The sequence below is a fragment of the Pongo pygmaeus genome, chromosome 9 (genome assembly GCF_028885625.2).
Source record: "Pongo pygmaeus isolate AG05252 chromosome 9, NHGRI_mPonPyg2-v2.0_pri, whole genome shotgun sequence".
Taxonomy (NCBI): Eukaryota; Metazoa; Chordata; class Mammalia; order Primates; family Hominidae; genus Pongo; species Pongo pygmaeus.
Genome location: NC_072382.2, coordinates 91,056,722 through 91,064,873, shown reverse-complemented (window position 1 = coordinate 91,064,873; position 8,152 = coordinate 91,056,722). Strand labels below are relative to the sequence as shown.

The 8,152-nt window shown below is 37.2% G+C and overlaps 1 pseudogene; it reads left to right on the top strand.

The window, feature by feature from the left end:
* Positions 1 to 1,908: 1,908 nt before the first annotated feature.
* LOC129007742 (tripartite motif-containing protein 49D-like) lies at positions 1,909 to 7,911 on the top strand (annotated as a pseudogene).
* Positions 7,912 to 8,152: the final 241 nt, after the last annotated feature.

Here is an 8,152-nt window from a genome sequence, read left to right as displayed (position 1 = left end):
CAAAGTAAAGGACTTAAAATTGCCAAAGACCATAGTTTATATATTACTCAGGGCTCTCCAGACAGACAGAATGTTAGGATGGGTATGTATATATGTAGAGATACATACATGAGCCATTTCAGTCAACCACAAACCACACATTGTGGTCACATAAGATTATAATACGAGTATGTTTACTGTACCTTTTCTGTATTTAAATATGTTTACATACTAAATAATTACCACTGTGTTACAATTGCCTACAGTATACAGTACAGAACATGCTGTACAGTTTTGTAGCCTAGGTGCAACAGGCTGTACTGTATACCATAGGTGTGTAGCAGGCCATACCATCTAGGTTTGTGTAAGTATAGTCTATAATGTCAGAACAATAAAACTGCCCGGCTGGGCGCAGTGGCTCAAGCCTGTAATCCCAGCACTTTGGGAGGCCATGGCAGGCAGATCACTTGAGGCCAGGTGTTCAAGTCCAGCCTGGCCAATATGGCGAAACCTCGTCTCTACTAAAAAAAGAACAAAAAAGAAAAAATTTACCAGGTGTAGTGAGGTGTTCCGGTAATCCCAGGTACTCAGGAGGCTAAGGCAGGAGACTCGCTTTGACCCTGGAGGCAGAGGTTACAGTGAGCCGAGATTGCACCACTGCACTCCAGCCTGGGTGATGGAGTGAGACTCCATCTCGAAAAGTAAATAAATAATACCTCCTTACACGTTTCTCAGAACATATATCTGTTATCAAGCTATGCATGACTCTACCTGAGAAGGAATTCATCAGGAAAATTCGTTTGCTTGATTATGGAGTCTGAGCAGTTCTAATATAGGCTGTCTTTAAGCTGATGTCCTGAGGATACCGGTATCTTGACTGAGGTCAAGGCTGAAAACCTCAGAACCAGCTTCAGGAGAGAGAAAGAGGAAATTGCCTTTTCTCTGGCCTTTTCCTTTTATCTGCGCTAGCAGCTGATTCTGTGGTGCCCACTCACATTGAGGGATGATGGTCCCACTCAGCTCAGCAACTCACATGTCTCTCTCCTCTGGAAAAACCTTCACAGACTCACCCAGAAACAATGCTGCACCAGTTCCCTAGGTATTGGTTAATCCAGTCAGACTGCTATCTAAAATTCAACATCACACCATAGAGAAGTAATTACACCTCTCTGAGTTTAACAAAAATCCTACTATATGTTAGTTCAGAGTTTGGGTATTCCTAGGAGAAGTTAATTTAATCCACAAGAAAATAAAAAGGCCTAATATCTTTAATTATGTTTTTCTCTTCTATTAAACCAAAATTGGTTTAATTGCTGTTTTTTTTTTGTTTATTTGGTTGGTTGATTGGTTTCTCTAATTTGTTTTGGTTTGGTTTTTTATTTTACTTTAATTTTATATTATTTTAAGTCCTAAGATAAATGTGCAGGACGTGCAGGCTTGTTACATAGGTAAACATGTGCCATGGTGGTTTGCTGCCCCACTGTTGTGTCTTTCAAAATATGTCATAGAACCCTCTAGCAATCTTCTCATATTTCCTTGGCCAAGGTAGTTTTCCCCAGTTTTTCATACTCAGCAGTTACCTGAAAGAAGAATAGGAACAACTACAATTTATTCTAGGTCACTTAGAATCAAACCCAATTTCCAGATCAACATTCAGAAAACGGGAAATTGAATAGATTGGTATTATGTTACATAGAGGAAACAAGAGTACAAAGGGTTGTGAGTCATCTAGTCAGTAACATCTACTATAAAGCTGAGAGACTCTCTCTGTGTGAGATTTTTATTTTTGTTACAGAATAAATAGTGTGCTGTACTTTAATGAATACTGTCAAGAGAAGAAAATAGGGCTACCAGGTATCTCCACATGTTCAGAAACTTTTCATCAACCCAGACCCCAAAATGACATGTTGCTCTTTCTTCCTCAGAAACATGAATTCTGGAATCTTGCAAGACTTCCAGAGGGAACTCACCTGCCCCATCTGCATGAACTACTTCGTAGACCCGGTCACCATAGACTGTGGGCACAGCTTTTGCAGGCCCTGTTTCTACTTCAACTGGCAAGACATCCCAATTCTTACTCAGTGCTTTGAATGCATGAAGACAACATGGCAGAGAAACCTCAAAACTAACATTTGTTTGAAGAAGATGGCTTTCCTTGCCAGAAAAGCCAGTCTCTGGCTAATCCTGAGCTCTGAGGAGCAAATGTGTGGCACTCACAAGGAGACAAAGAACATGTTCTGTGAAGTGGACAAAAGCCTGCTCTGTTTGCTGTGCTCCAGCTCTCAGGAGCACCGGGATCACAGACACCGTCCCGTTGAGTGGGCTGCTGAGGAACACCGGGTAAGTGATGCCTCTGAAGATCTATCTCTATAAATGACACATGAAATTCCTGTGGGTTTATTTTCTTGGAGATTGGGTAAAGCCAAATCTGAGTCCCTTTAAGCAGCTCACTTCTGGGCCTTCTTAGCTTCAGTCCTCGGAGATTTGAGGAAGAAGAAGGGAAATAGAAGAGATGCCATTTCCTAGGGACTTATTTGTCTCTCATTCTGGGCCCCCTCCCTATGAAACGGTCTGCATATTACTTTATTGTTTTCACTGGTGCTTCAATTTATGGCTCTTTTGCAGGAGAAGCTTTTAAAGAAAATGCAGTCTTTATGGGAAAAAGCTTGTGAAAATCAGAGAAACCTGAACATGGAAAGCACCAGAATCAGCCACTGGAAGGTTAGTCCTGTACTACCCTACTTCTACATTCTCCAGGAACTTATGGTGGGAAAATGGGTGACTCTTAAAATAGGAACTTCATATCAAACTCTAAAGTTTCTGGGAGTCAATAAAAAAAGAGGAAACATTGAGAAAAAGTGACCTCATTTCTTATATACAATAGTATGACTGTTATATAGGATTTCTAAGAAAACTACTGAAGTCACCCAAAGCATGCTGGTTTGTTTTCATACAAACCTGCAGCTATACACCAAAAGATACAAGAAACTGGGCCATCTCACAGCATTCTATATGTGCTGGTTGGATAGATGCTGGGCACAAGATTCATCTGGCAGTCATGAAAAGCTCAAGTGAACCTTCTGAGCCTGGGTCAGCATTCATCTGAATGCTGCTGGACAAGTAGTATTTGGAATTGTATGGAAAATTTGAGGCAGAAAGAGTGACAGGGGAAATCTAGAGCAACCATGAAATTAAGAATCTCAACTAATTAATACTGAATAATAGATAACATATGATGAGAAAATTGAGAAATATGGATTTGTGTCTTGAGGGAGACAGGTAAACAAGCCCGAAATACGGGAAATAGCATCTAAATATAAGGAGAACCCTAAGGACTTCAGAGAAATATTAAAAATGATTTTCTCTTTGTGGATGTATACTTTGAGGGTATGATAGCTAATATTAGTGTTTTGAAAAGCGTTTCATAAGAACCTAGTCTATGTTGAATATTAAATTAGAAAATTTGCTAGTATAGAAGACAGAATGCATCTTTGTCCTCACAAATCATATAATCCAAATGAGAGAGGAAAAATGGTCAACATGCAAATATGTGCAATACACGATGTGTTTGGGTGTGGTAGGTTCTTTGTTGGAGAATAATCAAGCAGGAAAGTAGAAAAGGACAATAGAGGCCAGAAACTGGAGATTAGTGTCTGATTTTTAAATAGGGTGGTTATAAAAAAGCCTCACTGAAAAATTCAATTTTACCGAAATTTCGAAGAGGAGAGGGAACACGAATGTGCTTATGTATATATATATATGTGGACCATGAATGTGTATATATGTATGTGTGTGTGTGTGTGTGTGTGTGTAATATTCTAGTTGGAGAGACCAGCATATGCAGTAATTTTGGGTTTGTGTATATTTGGAGGCCCGAGGAACCACAAAGAAGTCTATGTTTCAGAATGGGATAACTTAGAAAAAGAATGGAAGGAAATGAATTCAGGGAGACAAAGATGGCCAAATCATAAGTGCAGCCTTATTAGGATAGGTTTTGCTGGGCGAAATGCACTTAGCTGGACATGCTAGTCTAAGGTTATTTCACATATAATGAGTTTAAGCAACTTGTTGCGTATCTCAGAAATAGAAATAATTATTTCCATTCTAGTAACTATAGCTCTATACTCCAACTCTTAAGCATGAACTGTTCTTACTTTTCCATAAATATTGGCTGGAATAGTGAAATTCAAATTGTGTTTTTTTTATTTCCAACTGCCTTAGAAAACACGTTATCTTGAATAAATTTAATATAATTGGTCAGATACATCTATGTTGATTTTTATACAGAAAGAAAGGAAAGGAACAAAATTTTGTGGATTCTAAGAACTAGCAAGACTGGGATTTAAATTATTGGAAGTTCGAGAGATGAAAAGAATCAGTGAGATTTAGTAGGAGATGAATAAATACATTTCTCTTTTGACTAACCCATTATCACTGCAGGATTACGTGAATGTAAGGCTAGAAGCAATTAGAGCTGAGTATGAGAAGACGCCTGCATTTCACCATGAAGAAGAAAAACATAATTTGGAGATAATGAAAAAGAAGTGGAAAGATATTTTTCATCAACTTCATTTAAGTAAAGCCAAAATGGCTCACAGGAGGGCGATTTTAAGAGGAATGTATGAGGAGCTGAAGGAAATGTGCCATAAACCAGATGTGGAGCTACTTCAGGTACAAACTCACAATGTGGTTTCAGGTTTTTGACTATTCACATGTGTAAGTATATTCCTCATGGCTGAAATCCATCTCCCTACATTTATTTCCATGATGTGTTTCCAAAAACACATTTGCATAACTAATGCTACTTTGTTGGGAGAGTATAGCCCCGCCAAGGGATTCTATTAGGCCAAAGGTCCCTCCTACTTTGTCCACCAGCCACGAAACTTTGGAATGGTCAAGGTAACAGCTCCAATAACTATTCCCCATCTAAGTCAATAATATATTTTGGGTTGTTTAACATGTATAAAATAGTGAGTGATTCATTTACATTTAGCTTAATTTGAGGACATGGCAAGATCAGAAGTTTTGGGTATCTAGGCTCACATTAATATTATTTTGAGGTCCACTCATTTGGGTAATAGGTTCTGGGAAAGATGATTGAGTAGGTTATTCGAAGTTACCACAGAGCATAGACTCTCTGGGCCTCTTCTCCATTCACTTCTGTAGAGAATGTCTTCAAGACTCAGACTTTACCAGGACATTAATTAATGACAAAACGACTAACTGGGTTTTTCATTACAGAAGAAATAGAAAATGCTTTCCGGATGGTAGGGAAATAATATCTTTAGAAAATGATTCCAAATTTCACACTCAACTGAGTGAAAGACGCATCTTGTGAAATGCCTACATATTTCTTTTTTTTTTTTTTTTTACAGTGTTTTGGAGACATATTACAGAGGTGAGTGTGTACCTGTATTTTAGCATGTATTCTTTCAGTTTCCACCAATATCAAAGCAGTCTCTACCAAAGTCATGGCATAAATGATTAAGATATTGATACTACCTTTTCTTTCCATTTGCTTTCACTCTCACAACAGAAAAGATAAGAATAATAAATAAATAAATAAATAAATAGTGAAATAAAAAAATGTTTATTCCTGATTTTGTTTTATTGATTAAAAGCCTGCACAGGTGAAAGATGAAGTTTTGTTTTGTGGATGGTGAGAAAGTCACCAGAGGAAGCAGGAGAGAAGAGGGGGAAGTATTTTAGCAGTGAAAAAGTTGATGATTTGTTGTTCATACCTATATACATATCAGTTAACAGTTCTGAAAAATAGATTGAAAAAACTGTGGAGTGTTAGAACTGTATAAGTCCCTAGGGAAGCTTGTTTCTAAAAGGCAGGTCTAGCTGCCTAGAACAAGTTTCACATTCTTTATCTTGAAAAGGAAGCAGCAGATGCAGCAGTCTCCCCAGAACCCCGCTATTTCAGACAAAGATGTCAGGGGAGTCTGCCAAGAAGTGGAACGCAGAATTTCCTTTCTAAATATTCTCAAGGCCATAAGGCTAAGGAACCTTACCCATTTGGGGCAAAAAATAAGAAAGATCAGACTGAATTCTGACTCAGACTCTCCCACTATGCTTTAAAATTCAGAAACTGTAAATAGAATTTAATTTCAAAAAGGAAGGAATAATTTTTGAATTATCAAATTTGTGGGTTCAAAGGATTCTCACGAAATATCTTTAAAATACAAGTAGTGATTTTTATTTATTTTATGGCTGTAGATGTTGTAACTGCAGGTTTTTCCTTGCAGGAGTGACTCCGTGCTGCTGCACATGCCCCAGCCTCTGAATCTAGAGCTCAAGGCAGGGCCCGACACTGGACTGAGGGACAGGCTCAGCCAATTCTGAGGTAAGTCTCCACCCATAGGCAGCACTTCCACTATCTAAAGATTATTATTGTTAGGATCACATAGGTAATATTTCACCCTCTATCAAATATTTTACTACTTTATAGATATAAGTGAACAATATAATCATGCAACCCTTTTGTATCTGTGTCTGTATAGTCAGATTTATAGCATTAAGTCTGAAAGATAGCGAAAAACAAATACATTATGACCTCATAAGTACTGAGTAATGTAATGGGAAAAAGGAGTAGTGTAGCAAATTTAAAAAAGGAGCAAATGGAACAATGCCCAGAATGAAGGTGAGTTATTTAATATTTAATACAAAATTTTACCTTTCCTTAGTGTATTCATTTGAACAGCTAAGAACTGTTTTTTGGGGATTATGGTTTACTGGGGATTGCTGGGGGTTTTAAATTTTCTAAATGGATATGTATCATATATTGCAAAAAAAAATAGTTAATGGGCAAACATAAAAAGAAGAAATCATTTTGTGAATACAAGTAAAATTACAAACAAAAAGAAGTTCAGTTTAATTTCAATATGAAAAGCTACAGGTTAAGTTTAAAATCCAGCTATAACCGCGAGCTAGCATGGAGGACCACAGAGAGACTGGTAAAAGATTTTGCAGAAATCTGTTTAAATTGTCACTTATGATATGTACTTATGGATTTTTATCCAGTCATCAAGAGCAGTACTTGAGTAACTGAAAATCTTCACATTCTTTGATAGCACTAGTTTTTAAGAATAAAAACATTTCTAAATAATGATCTTGATAACAACATAGTATTTAGGGCACATAATGTGCAAATTTTGCTTTGAAAATTGGATTGAAAGAAATTGGTCTTACATTTGGCTCTCAATATGTAAGTTTTCAAAACATTTTTAATACTTGTGTTAGTGTTTTGTTTGTCTTGTAGATAAAATTAATCATCTCTATGCTTTATTAGAAGTTACAAGCAAAATTGTCCTTGTGACTTTACATTTCCTGGTAAATTAACTTCTTAATAGAACAATTTTTGCTTATTGACACGTCTATGCATGTTTTGTTTCTTTGTCTTTTATTTATTTATTTATTTATTTTTGCAGTGGATATTACTCCGCATCATGATGAGCCAACAGTCATATCTTTCGATGCGGAAATTTGAGAAGCATGTGTATTGGATGTGACCGTCAAAATGCGCCCCATATCACTGCAACACCTACAAGTTTTCTTGCATGGGGTGCTCAGACTTTCACCTCCGGCAAATATTACTGGGAGGTCCATGTGGGGGACTCTTGGAATTGGGCTTTTGGTGTCTGTTATGAGTATTGGAAGGGGAAGAATCAGAATGACAGTATATAAGGAGAGGAGGGACTCTTGATTCTTCGATGTGTCAAGAATGACATTCAGTGCAGTCTCTTTACCACCTCCCCACTTACACTGCATTATATCCCAAGACCTACCAGCTGCATAGGATTATTCCTGGATTGTGAAGCTAGAACTGTGAGCTTTGTTGATGTTAATCAAAGCCGCCTTATATACACCATCCCTAATTACTCCTTCTCACCTCCTCTCAGGCCTATCTTTTGCTGTATTCACCTCTGACCAGAGATAAATCAGAAATGTGTTCATCTGCTGCGAGAACCCCTTTATTCCAGGAAGCCCTTTCCTTGTGCCTTATCAAACAGGACAAATAAGTTCTATTTTATGTCTTGAATTGCCTCCTAATGTTATTAATACTCATTTATTGTGTTACTATTAAAAATGATAAAAACACTAAAAGTATATGTATTGGTTCTTTACTAATTTTTGAAAAATCATTATTCATGATCATGGCATGGAATAT